Below are 16045 nucleotides of genomic sequence, written 5' to 3' on the forward strand. Positions count from 1 at the left end.
TAACAGAATCCCAAAAAAGTGTCCACGTGGTTTATGGATGGTCCCTTACACCAGTTGAAAGATACAATAAATTATGTAAACAAAAATCTGAAAAGCACGTGTCACAAGTGTGTTTCGAAAGTAAAATTGTACTACGTGTCACAAGTGTGCACAGAATTCCCATACAAACTAAAATAAGCTCAAATCAATGGTTTAATCGACTTAATCAGTATATTTTTATAAACAAAAGGTTGAATTTCCTTTAGAAAGTATGTGTGTACATAAATTTGTGAAAAACAAGAAAAATTTTCCACATTTTCCAACAACATGTGAAAGTAATGGCTTGGCCAGCGTAGCACAAGACTCGGACAGGGTAATCCCAGGGTCGGCAAACTACTAGGTGATTCAAGGGAGGATCGGTTACAACAGAAAAACACGGAAGGATTTCCACTTTTCAACAGCACTTTATTTGGGATTTTGGTTCGTGTGGGTGTGGGTGTGTAAAGTGTGGGTTTTTCAGGGGCTAACATACCGTGATCCGCTCAGCTGATGGTTCGCCTCCGGCGATTGCGGGCCGGCAGAGGAGTTCGTCCAACTTCCACTCTGCGGCGGGAACTGCCCCAAGGGGGGGGGGGTATTGTTGTTGCTGACGGATGCGGCGGCCCTTTGTTCTTGGCTGCGAGTCTGGACTTCGGCGCCAGATGCAGCGTTGTTCGCCGGCCTCCTTGGGCGGCGTCGGTTCTTCCGGCTTCTGTGCCGGGATGATGGACGACCAGCGGGCGTTGCTGGTTCCGATGGGCAGGCGTCTTCCCTCATTGGCTGATCGGCAGCCCCAGAGTCCACTGAAGCGGGCGTGCCGAGAGGGGACCCTCCTTTGCGGTTAAGGCCAGCGGCCTGAGGGTGGTCGTCCTTGACGGTGATGGCGCGGGAGGCGCCAGACGACGGGGGTGGTCCTATTACGGATTAGACGTGGGAAGCTACCAGCACGGGATTTACGCAACCCAGGCCGACCAATCCGAGATGGACGAGCTGCTCGCGGAAACCTCCTGGTTCCGCCGATGGGAAGGGCGATTGACGACCCTTCGCGGGAGCACGACTTGTCCACTCGGACGCCTGTTTGGAAGAGAGCGATTTTCCCCAAATCGACTTCCCTCATTTGTTTTCCCAAGTCCATTTTTCCCACCATTTCCTTTGTGACGTATTCAAATGCGCCCGCAGGAAACTGGTGGACATCAGCCTCGATTACACTGATACGCTTCGCCCCATCAAAACTGTTGTAGTGTAGTGTAAGTGGTATAAAATGCTGAGGCGAAGCTTCAATTATCCAGAATTGTAACCAACGGTTACACTATCCACTACCCCGGCGAAAAAAATGTGAATGCACGAAGTTCAAGAACATTTTTTTTAATCGAACTGCTTTTCCAAAATCATCTTCGGCACTCATCAGGTTCGTGGTCTAGCGTACGTGGTCAAGTTCTTATGTACAAGCCTCATTTTAGGCAAATATGCACATGTCCATGTGATAACCAATCACAGATTATATCACAGAGGTATTTATCAAATCAGCCCAACAGGCAAAATAAATAAATTAAATAAATAAATAAATTAACAATTAGACATGCACTACAAATTAAAAGAATAAATTAAAATAATTCCCAAAACATTAGTAGACAACTCTATTTACAAATCGTGGCCACGATGTTCATTTTCATGAACTATTTACATTTAATCCAATTTTAGATCACATTCGATCTTATTCGGAAATTCACCACAAGGGTTCATTCCTGACGGGCAAACTGATTGACAGTTCCCGAAACGTCTCTAATCTGTCAAACGTCAGCATATCGCAATGTTTACACATGCGAACATGCAAAAGTAGTGCAAGTGAAAACGTAAAGTTTTATCGGTGAAAAGTGTTGAAAACCTGCAGAATTTTCAACGAACGTTAAGGTAAGTACAGTACAATATACAACATAACGAAGCGCTTCTTTTATAGGGTAAGTTGACTCATTCTCGTCCATCCCAGCGGGGATTTGGACTGAGACGTGGAACATCGCTGCCAGAACGAACTTTTTGGACAAAAAGTCGCCTGCAGGAGTCCACTAATGGTCTTTGGGATACCGTGCTAGCCATCTTGACGCGCAAGATGAGCTACAGGTAAGACAAAACAGTGTACACTTTAAAATGTTTGATCACTAATGGATCGTAAAACAAATTTTTAGGCCTTTGCAATTTTCGGGAGATCCCCTCACCACAACACCACCAGCCGCGCTCGGACCGAGGGAAACAACGTTTATAACCCCTTGATCGTCCGCGAACTGGCCCGTTGGGCTATGGATTCCCGATTTACCTGGTGAGTAGTTTAGGTTCGTTACAGCACCAAGGTTTATGCCATCTTGCAACTCTCATCCCTTTTCACGAAGGTGGGATTCTCCACCCACACTTCTTTAGGGGAGAGTGGCTAAGATCAACACACAAAAACACACACTAATCCTACTAGCAAATTAAAACCAACAGACGGCTAATTTTATCAGATCACGGTGTTCTAATTACTTTATTCTTTCAACTAATATTTCTGTTTTATTTTTCTTTCCAGGTACTCTCAACGTTTCAGAATGACTACTGGGATATCGTGGTAATCCAGACCGGCTGACTTGGTCCAGGGAAGATGGGACAACGCCGCAATAAACCCCTAGCACCCAAGTCGGTGCCGATCTTGGCCACCGATTTCCTCAGCATCTCCTACTAAGTTTAAGTTCTAGAATTAAGAAAATTTAAAAAGAAATTAGTTAAAATAAAGCTTTTGGGTCGGGGCTTTCCCCTATTTGGTTGCTTGTCCTCAATTAAGAAAGAAACAAGACTTTTCAGGTACCTATCACCTACCAGGGATGACGTCACTTGTCATATGGCTGGGTCACGGGTGAATCACAGGTGAAATTGTTGATTCAGGATCGCCTCACAGGACTTACTTATTGCCTAAGTTCTTGGCTTCATCCAACAGGTAAGATTTGACTAGATTCAGGTGCAAATGTCTCTCCAGGGATGACGTCACATCAACAGTCTGGGTCTACGACAAATTGTGGGTTCAATCAGGTACAAAAATCACAAATAATTTTCAACTCTGCCGGCGGTCTTTAATCACCCGCGCGGAGCAGACTGACGACCTGTTCGGGGTCGTTATTTAATTATCCCTACCACTTCGGCTGGAGCTACTCAATATTGTCGAACTCGACGATCGACACCGCTGCTGCTGTGCAGTAAGTACGGCTTTTCACTCCTCCGTTTTGTTCTTCACTTTCTGTCTATTGTGTGTGCTGGGAGATCTGTGTGTTGTGTTGTCAATCAATTTCATCGTCAAGTCCGAACACAAAAGGGACGAGACGGAATAAATAACAATAAATGCTGCTGCGTTGGCTGTCGAGTATCACACATAGGGACATTACAATTATGTACTAGCAGCATAGATTTGTTAAAAGTCGCTGCTGACCAAAATCCACGAGTAGAATCGTGCCTAAAACGATTTTGGAAAGCGCGCAAGATCCTCTTTCCAACAGGACCGTAAAGGAACCGCGGATTTGTGTGCTTTTCACATAGTTTTGCACCAGGGTAGGTGGACAGTGACCAACCGAGCTTACTCGGATTCCTGCCACCTCCCGTTGAAAAAATCCTTTGATTTTTCTGCTTGACTTCACCAACCTTGATCACTTTTCGCGGATTTGAGCTGGGAGCCAATTGAAAGTGGCATGGAGGAGAGTGGAATGGCAGGGTGAGGAGTACGACGCAGACTGCTCGGACGATGAAGGTCTAGCCGAGATGCCCAGTCCCGTCGGCTCTAATCATCCTAATTACCCCCTGGAAGAATTAGAGAAAGATGTTGATTTTAATCTTGAGTTCCTCAGAGAACTTCGAGCTGAGGGAACTTTGCTACCGGAGGACGTTGTTAAGGTGAAGCGCATCATGCAACTCTTCCGGCGCGACCTGTCCATAGTTCTGGAAGCAGCCAACACCCGCTACTTGCCGGTGGCTGCGACCTGTGAGTTTAGGGAACCAGAACCGGAACCAAAAACTAAAAGACCACCTCAGCCGGCAGCGAGTTCGGCCAGAAGCAAAGGCAAGCTGTCCCCCGGCAAGGTCGGTGGCAAGGAATTGAAGAAGAAGCAGTCGCGGTCTTCGTCGGATTCGGGCAACGGAAGTTCCCCGAAGAGTCGGCCGCGATCTGTGAAATTTAAGAAAAACCAAGGACTAGAATCGAGTAGGTCGTCGGACTCAGCCATGGGCAGTTCGGCAAGGAACCTGCCAAAGCCGACGAAATCGTCGCAGGTCAAGCATAAGGCCAAACATAAATTTAAGGAATTTGAACATGAAATTAGGAAAATACAAACATCTGTGATAACTTTGCTAAACGGAAATGGAAATGATTTGGAAACGGAAATAGACCCTGATTTGGAAGAGATTGTCGGATTGATTTCGGAGATGCGGAAGATAGATCCGGATTTGCCAATCGAGGAGAGGTTGTGCGAATATTTTAATAAGTTTTATTAGTCCCTTTTATTTGTAGTTACATTCCACACTTCGGATTTACGTAAGAAATCCGACCGAGGGTTGGCAGTCCACGGGAGTTGGTGAAGGGTTAATGTACCTTCGGAGCTCACGATCGGATCAACCCAAAGACCCGGATGCTTACGGCGAGAACGAAGTGATGGAATGGCGAACCTGCAATTAAAAGAGAAAAATAAAATATTATTAGATAACCGTACTACTGAATGTTTAATGTTGTGTCAAAAATGTGTAAGCGTTTTGTAAAATTTTGTATTTGTGAAAAACTTTTTGAACTCAAAGACTAGTGGATTTTGAACACCCCTAGTCGTTAAAGTGAGTCAAATTATGTTTGAGGTTGAGACTACATAGTTACACTGGCGGATCAAGGGACGGTGAAGGAGTGATAAGCTTTTATCCTTCACCCGAACAATGTCCGTGGAGCTGTCGCGAGTGGAGTTCTCAACGGCCAGAATGGTCAAAAATAATGAAAAGGTATACCTGTTATGTTTATGCTGGCGGTTCATAGCTGCACTGGCATCCGATGAGACGACCAAGGGGTAATCCGTTGTGCCCTTGTGTCCGAGCGCCGGATGTGGAGTGGTAGTGAGGGGACTGTGCCACAAATCACGGCCAGTAGTGCCAAACCTGAAAAGTCACGGTCAAGGCGACCATAATTAGTGATTTTAATTGCAATTTTAATGTGTACACTAACCTGAAGTGCATCTTGCTTAGCCAAGATGGCTTTCACGGTTCATCCCGAGAATTTAGTGGGTTTCTGCAGGCTCATCTTCTTCGCGAAGATGACGCACTGGCAGCAAAACGCCACGAAAGCTTGTCCTTCAATGGGCTGCAAAGAAAGGAAATTTTGAACGAAGATTTTCTTCGTTGTGTTCATTCACCGATTTTGTAAGTACTTACCAAAACATACCGTCATTTCATGACGAAATCTGGCCAGAAAAACGAAAAAACCGTTCACAAAAACTACACCGTCGACCGAACTGATGAATGAAAAGTAAACATTGCGTTATGCTTTGACAGTTCGGCGACGTGTCAGTCGTGACGTTTTGCATCTGTCATCTGCAGAGACAGTTTGCTGCAGGGGCTTAATTTGATTTTGAATCACCCCTCACGGATCGAAAGTGATCTAATTTGTAAATATTATTTTTGTTGCGCAACATAGATATAGAGTTGTCTACCCCAATTACGGGATGATTTTAATTTAATTTTTAATTTGTTTCTGCATGTTTTATGTTAATTTATTCATTGAATTCTTGTAGTTTGTGCATGTTTTGTTTATTTTATTTATTATTTGAGTTGTTTTGTGGAGGTTCATAATCTCGCGCGTTGTAGAGTAGTTGTACCTGAGAATTGTAGGTTTCTTTGTCCACACCCACGAATCCAGTAAATGCCGACGATGGTTGAATAAAGCGTTGTTGTAAAAAAATGCAAAACCTCGTTGAGCTTTCACATTTTTTTCACCGGGGTGGTGGATAGTGTAACCGTTGGTTACAATTCTTCAACGAACCTTCACTTTTCTACTTGATTCCGTACATACAACATCACACAATACATGGCAGTAGAAGGGTTTTCGTGCCGCTGTAACGAGATAGTCCTTGACAGCGATAGGGCAGGACTACTCGAATTGGGTGGAAAAGAAAATGGAGCTTTTCCCCTCCCGTTTGGTATTCGAGCGGGAAAAAGTTCTTCTTGGCCCGCCGATGTTTAGCATCGGCCTCTTTTGCCATTCAGGCGTCCGTGTGTTAAGTCGTGTCCGTTTGTGCCAGTATCGTCTATTTGTACTGCGCACGTCCTTACCTTCCGGAAGTGGAAGTGTCCAGCACGGAAGTCTAGTTCCGTCGGCGCGACGGCACACGGGAACCGGTGAACCTAGCCTCGTGAGTGCGCAGGAGCCGTTGGCTACGTTTTATCGTCAAGCACCGACCCGAATCTCTGGCGCGCGGCGCCATAATCGTCCAGGAGATTATCCCCTCTCGGCACGCCCAAAACAGTGGACTCTGGGGCTGCCGAATCCGCCACTGAGGGAAGACGCCTGCCGCAAGTAGGACCAGCAACGCCCGCTGGCCTACCTCTGCGTTCCAGCCCAACCCAGCAGCAGCTCAAGCCATCCGGAAGTCAACGACCAACCAGCAGCTCAACGACATCCCCCCCCACGGGATCGCGGCGGCACAGTCGAGGGCGCTCCTGTGACCGGCCTTGGAGCAGGTGAACGCCGAAGGCGTTCGAGGATTGGAGTGGAGTCAGCGAAGCCTCGCTGCGAGTCCAGCTGCTGAACGGTACGTTGCCCCTGAAGTGCCTTACATTCCCCACACACCCACACCCTACACTTATCCAGAAAATACACGTTTTAGTTAGAAAATTGTGGTTCTTGATTTTTATTACATCCGTGTCTCATTTGAATCGCTGAGTAGAAATGCCGACCCTGAGTGATGAGTAGTCAGTAGCTTCGGTCTACGACTACCTGTAAGTAGATGGTCTCTGCCCTGAAAAAGGAATGAGCTAGTCCACCTTGATACTGAAAAGTCATTAGTTTCACATGTATGACGTGTCACAAGTGTGCACAATCATTTTGATGATAAATTGGTCTATGTCACAAGTGTGTATTGCGATATCCGGGAAACGGAAGCGAGTTTGCAAAATCGGGATAAAGCATCTTGTAGTGTTTGTTAAGTATAGCAAAACGTCATCAGTAACTCATTTTCGACCAAAATGGTCTATGTCACAAGATAGCACACAGCTGACGAAACATTGACACTGACGTGATACAGCGGCCGTACGAGGGACGCGTTGGGTGCAAAAGTAGGTTTTGACGATTTTTTTTTTCAACGCAGGGAAATGCATTTCAAATAGTTTTCCGTTGATTAGACTCTACTTCCATTAAAATTTGAATGTTTTTTGTAAACATATTTTTTCGCAATTTTCAAAAAAAATGCTTTTACTAGAATTTAGAAAAAATATGCGAATGCGCTAAATTTCTTATTTAAAATATGCTAACATCATTATAATTATGTTACTGAATATTTTTTTCCTAAACTTTATAATTAGTTTCGTTCTGTAATCCCAACAGTACCGATGTTTATAAAACAAACTTTTTTACAATGTATTCTGAACTACTTACAAATGACAATACTTTTTTCAATTAACAATTACCTTCAAAATACTGAATGAAAATTCACTAATAATTTTTGTCTCTTTTTTTTGGTCAAAATTTTAAAGGGTACCCAAAATTGTCCCGCCTGTGTGGATCAATCGGACCGCGCACTCACAATCCAGAGGTCGCCGGTTCAAATCCCGCGGCGGGCGCTCTAAAATTCTAAGTGTAAATATGGGTATTCGGCGCCGTCGCTCCGTGCCATACTTTCATACACTTGGGAGCCCAGGGCGGTGAAGTCCTTGTAGATAAAAGGAAGACACTAGTGGTTGGTACTAGCAATGGTGGCCGACAGCTATAAAGTCAACTTCGTTTCGCAGACAAAATCTGTAATTAATTGGCAGTGGCTTAAACTATTCAAAATATTTTTGGCAGTTTATTCCAAAATTTTCCAAGAGCCGAATAACTCATTCAACCCATTCAAAACCATAGGCGTGATTTTGAAATGTCGGACAAAAAGATTATGTTACCGTCAGCAGGGGTGACATTAGGTCTGGGGGTGAAGTTGAGTCATAAAACTTTCAGCATTTTTCAGAATTTATTTCGATGTATTTTTCTGCATTTGTACAGTCCAAATGCAACAATGCAATATATATTTTTTATCTAATATTCCCAAGAATTAAAGTCTGTCTTCGTCACTCTCTTGGCCCTGCATCGCCGCCGCTGCTGCTCCCGATCCATTAACTCCCTTGTGTTGATTGAGCCAACAAAAGTCATTTGTTCATGTAACGTTGGCCACCATCCAGCGCGCGTAATATTGCCCTCCCGAGTTAACACAGTTGATTGACGGTGCCACGTGGCCAGCCGACCGTCACGCTTATTTTCACATGGCTTTCTCTCCCTTTGCCAACAAATAACAATAAACTTATTAATATGTATTTAAAACAATTGCACGAAATCAACTATGAATCATGAATACATTGCACCTTTTTAGCCCTAAAATCCCAAAATAGAGAGGGTGTAGCAGCACTTTCCACGTGTACGTACATGTGTCCTTACCACCCACCCCTTGTTCAAACCGGTAAACCTTAAATTATTTGATCGAGATTTTTTAACACCCCTCCTTGGGCAAACACCTTCCCCGGGTGGTGTCTCGGGGGTTCTGTTTTTTCCCCCAGGGCTGTTGTATATCACATCGACATTTAACCCCTGCTCATAATCGCTGTCCTGCACCGGTGTGGTGACCCCAAATGAATTTGAACTCTGGCAGAGGGTTGAAACGGCTTGTCGACCTGCACCCCGCAATGAGGTGGAACTTTTTTTTTGCTCTGTCGAACAAAGATACCTTTTCTCAGCCAGACCAGACCTTGTATTTACACTGCCAAATGGGAAGGTAAACATTGTCCTCTGAACTGAAATGCAGGCTGTGGAAATTTGAAAATTGATGTAGGAATAGAAAATCGGCAATTGGGGTGTTACGATTTATTTGAAGCGTATAAATCACAAATTCTCCTAAATAAATATTGCCTAAAGGAATGGAATGTCCATACATTATACAATTGACAAGAGAGACAAGAAGAAAGACACGTTTCACAAAATCATAAAGGTAATTATTTTCCCCACTTTCTCCATTTGTTTCTGTGCTAGAGAAATAATTGAAAAATTAAACATGCCAAACTTTGTGCAAAATATTAAAAAAAATCGCGTTTTTTGCACCAGGCGGCAGAGGATGCTCCAATGCATGTTCTAAAACTCAAATTCGTTTTTCTCGGAATCTACTTGGTTTTGTATAGTAATCAAATCTTCAACAATGGACAGAGTAGGTGTTGTAATGCAAAAAATGCACCTAAGCTTAACCCAAAAGAATGTTGGAACCAAAACATTGAAAATCTTCATTTCCTGTTTTTTTTTTGCACTTAACAAACCCCTCGCGATAGTAATCACTGTTGTTTCCGTGCCGAAATTTATGACGATGCAATATTTCACTATTCGTGAAACAAAAACAAAGCAAAAACCACAATTCTTCAACTCCGCGTCCACTCCGGGAGCGTCCTTCGGCGTCTAATTATATTTGTTGCTGGTTTCCGATCATTTCACACCTCTGTTCTCATTTTCCTCCGGTTTTCCGTTTCCTTTCCGTTTTCCTTCCCCCTCCCTCCACCCACCCCCACTCAACTTGTTGAAGGTCCTTCGCGTACCACCCACCAACCAGCTTGGGTCAAATCACGTTCTACAGGACTTCCGATCTCGACATGAAGAGTGAATAGTGCCTCCTCGTGGGACTGTGTGTGCCGCCCAAGAAGCAACAGCAGAGAGTTGTAGTGTAGAAGTTCTCGAAATCCCCACCGCAAATGAAACGATAAAAACGAACACCAAAGGAAACGAGTGCTTTTCTGGGCTTCCCTGAGGTGAGCTGGACTCGGCGCCAATTTTCCTTTCGTGCACTATTTTTATTTTTATTTCTTTATTATCAAACAGAAATAGAAATAACGACCCCCGGTAAAGAGAGCTTTGCCAGGTACAAGATAAGATCTACGGCCCACCGACCACAAAACACAGCCAAACACGTTCACTTTCGTTCCAACCTCCGAGCCCAGGAGTCTCCTTCTTGTGCTGAGTAGTTGTTGTAGGTGGAGAAAAGCTGTTTTTCGTGTTCGATATGGTACGGTTCGGGGTGGTGGAAAGGAACAACGCTTCTTGATAGTTCACGCTGTTGGTCGAGCGATTTCCGAGAATTATTGTTGACCGACATGCGACCGGGACATAAATTCTGGCTAGGAACTGTCTTCCACGTGTTTTCCATTACGTGATTTGAGGATTGCCTTCGGCGTTTGAAAATGATTCGGAGATACTTTTCTACGTTCTATTTTAAGACTGTAGAATAATTATTATTTAGTTTAAAAACAATTATAATGGTAACATTTCTGGTATACTATTCCAAACTTTACCAACAAAAAAAATCTGTTTTTTTCTAATGTTTTGTCACAATAAAAAACGATTAATCTTGCATTTTTTGCTAAATCGCCACAACCAAAACTATAGAATCAAAATTACATGTCATTGTTTCAAAATTTGAATGAAAAAAATGTGTATTGAAATTAATTTTATCCCAGCCCAGTTGTTTTGCAATCATCAGTTCTCACAGAACGCACTAATCTGGTTGAAACTTTGTGGGTGCCTTCGTATGTCTATTTTGGATAATTATTTATTCTGTACATATCATTTTTCATACAAATTTAGCATATTTTAATTAAAAAATCTGTATCTTTTGAAGAAATTTTTGGATCGATTTAAAGTCTTGATGATTTAATATAGACTGTACTATACTGAAAAAAATGATCCATGGAAACATTTGTTTTGGTGATATTTAAAATCACTCTTTGGCACTAAGAATTGATTTCCAAAACCCGATTTAATCCCACCAGGAGTGAGATATAGCCTTTCTTACTAAAGAATATAACTTTTTTCAATTCATAACATCGACTTGATACAAAAAATCTTATGATGAAAGCAAGGTTTTATTAATGATGTGTTTTCTAAAAGAAATTGAAAACGCAATTTTCACAAATAGAATATTTTTAATCGTACAAATGTTTAATCAAACAAGCGTTTATGACAAACGCAAGCATGGCAAGCTTCCCATGCGCCAGTGACGACGCACACCGCGGTTTTGGTTTTCTAGTTTTGGTACGAGCCCAAAAACCGAACAAAGCAGGCGCAAAGCAAAACGGAGTTAACCGCACAGTGGGCAAGCTGCCATTCAGCATCTACGAAAGTGAGAGAGTCAGAGATAGCTATTTTTACAACCGCACCACTACACACTCAATCGCAATACGTTAGGTTAGAGAGCCTGAAGCTTATTAATCCTTTGTCCTATGCTCGATTGGTACCTCCGTTTGACAGTTCTCGTGCTTCGATTGGCACTTTTGGTTTGAGATGTCCGTTCTATAATAAGCTCCAGGCTCTCTATCTTAGGTAGATATCCATTGGCGTCGCGAGCATTGAAAACGATATAAAGCTTAGAAGCTTCGAAAGCTCCTATTGGAATCCAATGAACTCTGTTAAATAAACTTACGAAATCACGACAAAATGAAGCCTACTTAAAGGCGTTTTTAGGAGCACACGGGAAACAAATTGTTTGTACCCGGATGAATGTCCTACGTTACAAAAGTTTTTGCATAAACATTGGACAGTTATGCAAAAACGGACAAAGCAAAAGAAACCGAAAAGCTACGATATCTTACATGTTGAAGGAAACATCGGTAGACAAGCTACTACGAACGAGTATAAGTCGAGCTAAAACATATATGCGCCAGCATTCTCGCGCCAGTATTCGAAGCTCAACTTGACAACTTGGCGACTTGGCGACGAAGCGTCGAAAATCAATGCAGTGTGAATTTTTGGCAATTTTTCCGATTAATATCAATGCTGTATCGTCTTATTTACGAAGATGAAAATGACGTCCAGCCATAAAGTAAAACCTATACCTTTCTTTAGTAAGAAAGGCAAAAAGTAAATCGTTCTAAAAATTGTTCGGGATTGCCGATCGATGTCAAATTTGTTTCAGATGCTCACTCATGGTCTGTACTATGAATGTAGGAAGAAATTTCGGATAAAATTTGAAACGAAAAAAATGTTGGCGAAAGTCACCGGGTGGGCTTTTACCTTTTTTTAGGATTTTTTTTGTTATGGTAGGTTAATCAAACGGCTCTAACTCCAGAACCATATTATGAATCTAGATAAAAATTTGGGAGGTTGTAGAGCTAGAAAAATGCATAGATAAATAAAAGATATGAAAATGAAAAATTTTGACCATATTTGAAAGTCCTCCCCATAGCGTCGTAGCTCGGGAGGCATCGAAAAGCCAATACCTTATCCTACTAACCCAAAAAAAAACTAATCACGTGATGCTTGAAGGAGATGCTGTGGATTCAACGGTCTCAAGCGGTATCAACAAGTATATAGCGAAAAACTATGTGCTTGATGAGTCTACAACATCAACTATCGGACTAACATTCCTCCCTTTCGTTGAACTGCAGGCTTCTTGGAAGGGCGCCGGTATTGACTAATAAAGTAGAGATCTTCAGAGGTTAAACAGTGAACGGATGGTTGGGGACTGATCATTTTTTATTCATTGTTTAACTTCAGCTGATCTCCCAAGTAACATTTTTCCAGGAGTTCTACAAGAGCTCTTCAAGATAGCTTCAGCATAGCAGTTTGGACCGCGGTAGGATAAAACTCTCTTCAAGTACTCTTCCAAACTCCTGAAGAAGTTTTAAAGAGAATTTTATCCTACCGCGGTCCAAACTGCTATGCTGTAGCTATCTTGAAGAGCTCTTGTAGAACTCCTGGAAAAAAATGTTACTTGGGCTGTCAATAACGGAGTAGCAGCTCATTGGCAGTCAACCATGCCCATGCTCATGCTCATGCTCGTTTGTTTCAAAGCCACTGCAATTGTTAATAATGACAAGAGGATGCTAGGCGTTAATCAACCTAAGGCATTTTCCAGGATGCCCTCGAAAGACTGGCTGCGCTAGGGTTAGATTATATTAGAGTCGTTATGTATACGTGAAGGTGGGTCTAGGAGGTCAAACAAGGAAGTTCATTTTTGAGTGATTTTATAGCCTTTCCTCAGTGAGAAACCAATGTTTGACAAATCGATGCCTCTGTGCTCTCTTGTACTTACTATTTAAAATTCCAGAAAGTTTTTTTTTTAAAAAAAGCGCTAAGGCATCAACGTCTGATATATCCTTATTCCCTTTAAGCACGTAGAACCAGGTGTAAAATTTGCATTACTACGCGGAAACCTCGAAACTAATAACAAATCATCATCTACCCCTTCGGTTTGTTCCGTTTTCAGGGGTGGCTTACTTACGGCCACTTTTCGAGAAAAAAATAACCCTCATTCTACACATTAACTCACTTGCACCGTGTTACAACTACACGGCCTGCTCGGACTGCTAGTTAATGCAAATCACATAATCAGAAAATTATAATACATTACTAGTGGACGACGACTACGGCGACGACGAAAGGGTGCTTTATTTTTACTTCCAAATGGAGCTATATTGTTTTGCTTCCGGTAGAGCTTAACCCCCGGGACACCATAGCACCTGTAACCTTAGTTTCCGCGTGATCTCCTATATTTACGATCACGTGCTCACAAACACACACACGACACCTGTTTCGTCACGGAACGCGAACACTTCAAATTGAGTGAAACCTGTTCATGAATAAATTAGTGAAGGAGTATTAGCTATCTCAAGATTTGGCTTTACTAAAATATTTAAATATTTGCCCACGAAAACAACTTTTTTTTACAGTTAGTTCATGATTCTTGGGATGATTAGCCTACCGGAAGTGGCTTCAAGCGCTCGCGGATTGGCCATGTTGAGATTCCACCGGCTTTATCTACGAAAGTACCCTCTCACAGCGGCTCATCGGAAGCCAGAGTGCGACCTCTATCTTAATGAGATTCTATAATTAATACTTTTAATTAGTAATGAAAAGTCTTATTTCCGTTTTCGCCAGCTTCGCTCATGTATTATGAGTTTTTTTGCATTTTTTTTCATTTTTTTGCTGTTTTGTTGTTGCTTCTGGCATGTTGCTGGAATTTTTCTCTCTTTCTCTTTCAACTTCAAAACCCAAACACAGTCAACCGCACGAGCGCCATTCACAAGTGCCAACAGTGCTAATTACCAGCCCGGCAAAAGCTTTTCACGAATGACTTTTTTTTGTTTCATATTTTTTCCACTGTACTTTATTTATGTGTGTGTGAGAGAGAGTGAACCCCCCTTGGGGCAGAGGTGTCCCCATCGCCGTCCTGGCCATTTGCATGGCCGCGGTGGCGCGGCTGTCGTTCGGTCGCCGGAAATTTAATTAAACGCTTTATATTTCTTGCTCTTTTCCATTCATAAATATTAATAAATACAACAAAACATGATTTCGTAGTTTTTTTCTCTTCGGGCAGCTAACGTTTTTCTCTCTCCATTCAGTCAACCTGCCACTCTTTCTTCCTCGTGGTGTGGTGCGTTTTCCGGAATTTTCTTTTTTTTTCGCTCGCCACGATCCTTGGAGTCGCCGTCACCAGGGCAAACGGTGATATAGTGCGCCTCTGTCACGACCTTTGCGGTTTGACGCCTCGCCTGGGTGGACCTTCTGGGCGCGTGCAAGCCGTGGTTTTCGTTGCACAACATTTTTGAAATAACTGCTGTTTGAAGCCGGACGGTAATTAGCGCGATGGCATCTTCGGGACAAGTCTTTTGACCTTTCGGCCGATTCATAAACAAATGTTCGTCAATAAAAAAATACATCTGATTTTTTTTCTGTCTAACATACATTTATTTTCGAAAAGCAAAAATCAAAATTTTATTAAACCATTAAATAAAATCTCGGTACAACTTTGAAAATACCGTCAGTGGGGTTGACTATGGGTCAAAAAACGATACACCTCTCGTAATTTCTTTATAACAAAAACAATTTAAATAACATCGAAAATCTTTCAACGTCGATTTGTTCTTAGATAGTTTACAAATATTTTCCCAAAATGACAATGGGGGTGACATTGGGTCAAATGAAACTAAAATGCTGCTCAAATACAACGATATGGTAAAAACAAGTCATCCAACAGTGTTTCTAGTTCGAGGGAATCGTATTGACATGCTACAATGTTTGAAGTGGAGATTTTCTAACATTTGGGTAGTTTTCGAGCAATTCCAGAAAAATATTAGAAAGCCTTAACTTTAGACAGTTGCCAAAATAACAGGATTTGTTCTAAGAACGAGATTTTTTTCAGCGAAGTCATCTTAAGATGTCCCCTACACAACCCTTTTAACAGAATTCAGTTTCATTGAGAAAAATCTGAAAAAAGGCAAAATCCGTAAAAAATCACTTTGACCCAATCTCACTCCCCAGACCCAATGTCACCCCCACTGACGGTACTTCTAAAGTTTTATGCAAATTTTTGATGAGGGATCATCCACAAACCACGTAAACACTTATAAGGGATGAAAGGTGGGGTATCGATTGTTATTCTTTGTATGGGCAACTGTCCACCGTGTTTTTGGGAACCAGGAATTGTAAATAATTTGAAAATCCAGAGTTACCAGAGAAGCGGCCTGAATCCAACCCTGTGAGCCTGAAATTTTCTGAATTTATTAATAGAAATTGTTTCAATATTAAAAACAAGCCAGCTTTTGATTACTGGTAACGGACCAACGTACTTTTAATAACTGTTTTGATATTTAGTATCACTTACTGTTTTAATACTTAAAATAGGAACGTGCTTTAGTAGCGTTATCCGTTTTGCAAAAAGTTTCATGAATCGTTCTTGAACCCATCAGCCAAGGGGTTTTAAGTTTTTGACCTGGTATGAAATCCATAAACACTTATTTCGGGTGTTCAATTTTTTATTTAGGT

General features: G+C 42.2%; 1 protein-coding gene and 1 long non-coding RNA gene across 11 annotated transcripts in view; one reads left to right on the plus strand and one right to left on the minus strand.

Annotated features, from left to right (window-relative positions):
- The window catches only part of LOC6030793 (DNA-binding protein D-ETS-3), a 129263-nt gene that overhangs the window by 91680 nt on the left and 21538 nt on the right, over window positions 1–16045 (plus strand). The window lies entirely within an intron of this gene.
- On the minus strand, window positions 4527–5391 carry LOC6049676. Its single transcript, XR_005278292.1, has 3 exons — window positions 5231–5391; window positions 5017–5163; window positions 4527–4692 (listed from the first exon to the last, which is right to left on the minus strand). It is a non-coding gene; the product is annotated as an uncharacterized LOC6049676 (long non-coding RNA).

This window comes from Culex quinquefasciatus, chromosome 3 (assembly GCF_015732765.1).
Source record: "Culex quinquefasciatus strain JHB chromosome 3, VPISU_Cqui_1.0_pri_paternal, whole genome shotgun sequence".
NCBI classification, from domain to species: Eukaryota; Metazoa; Arthropoda; class Insecta; order Diptera; family Culicidae; genus Culex; species Culex quinquefasciatus.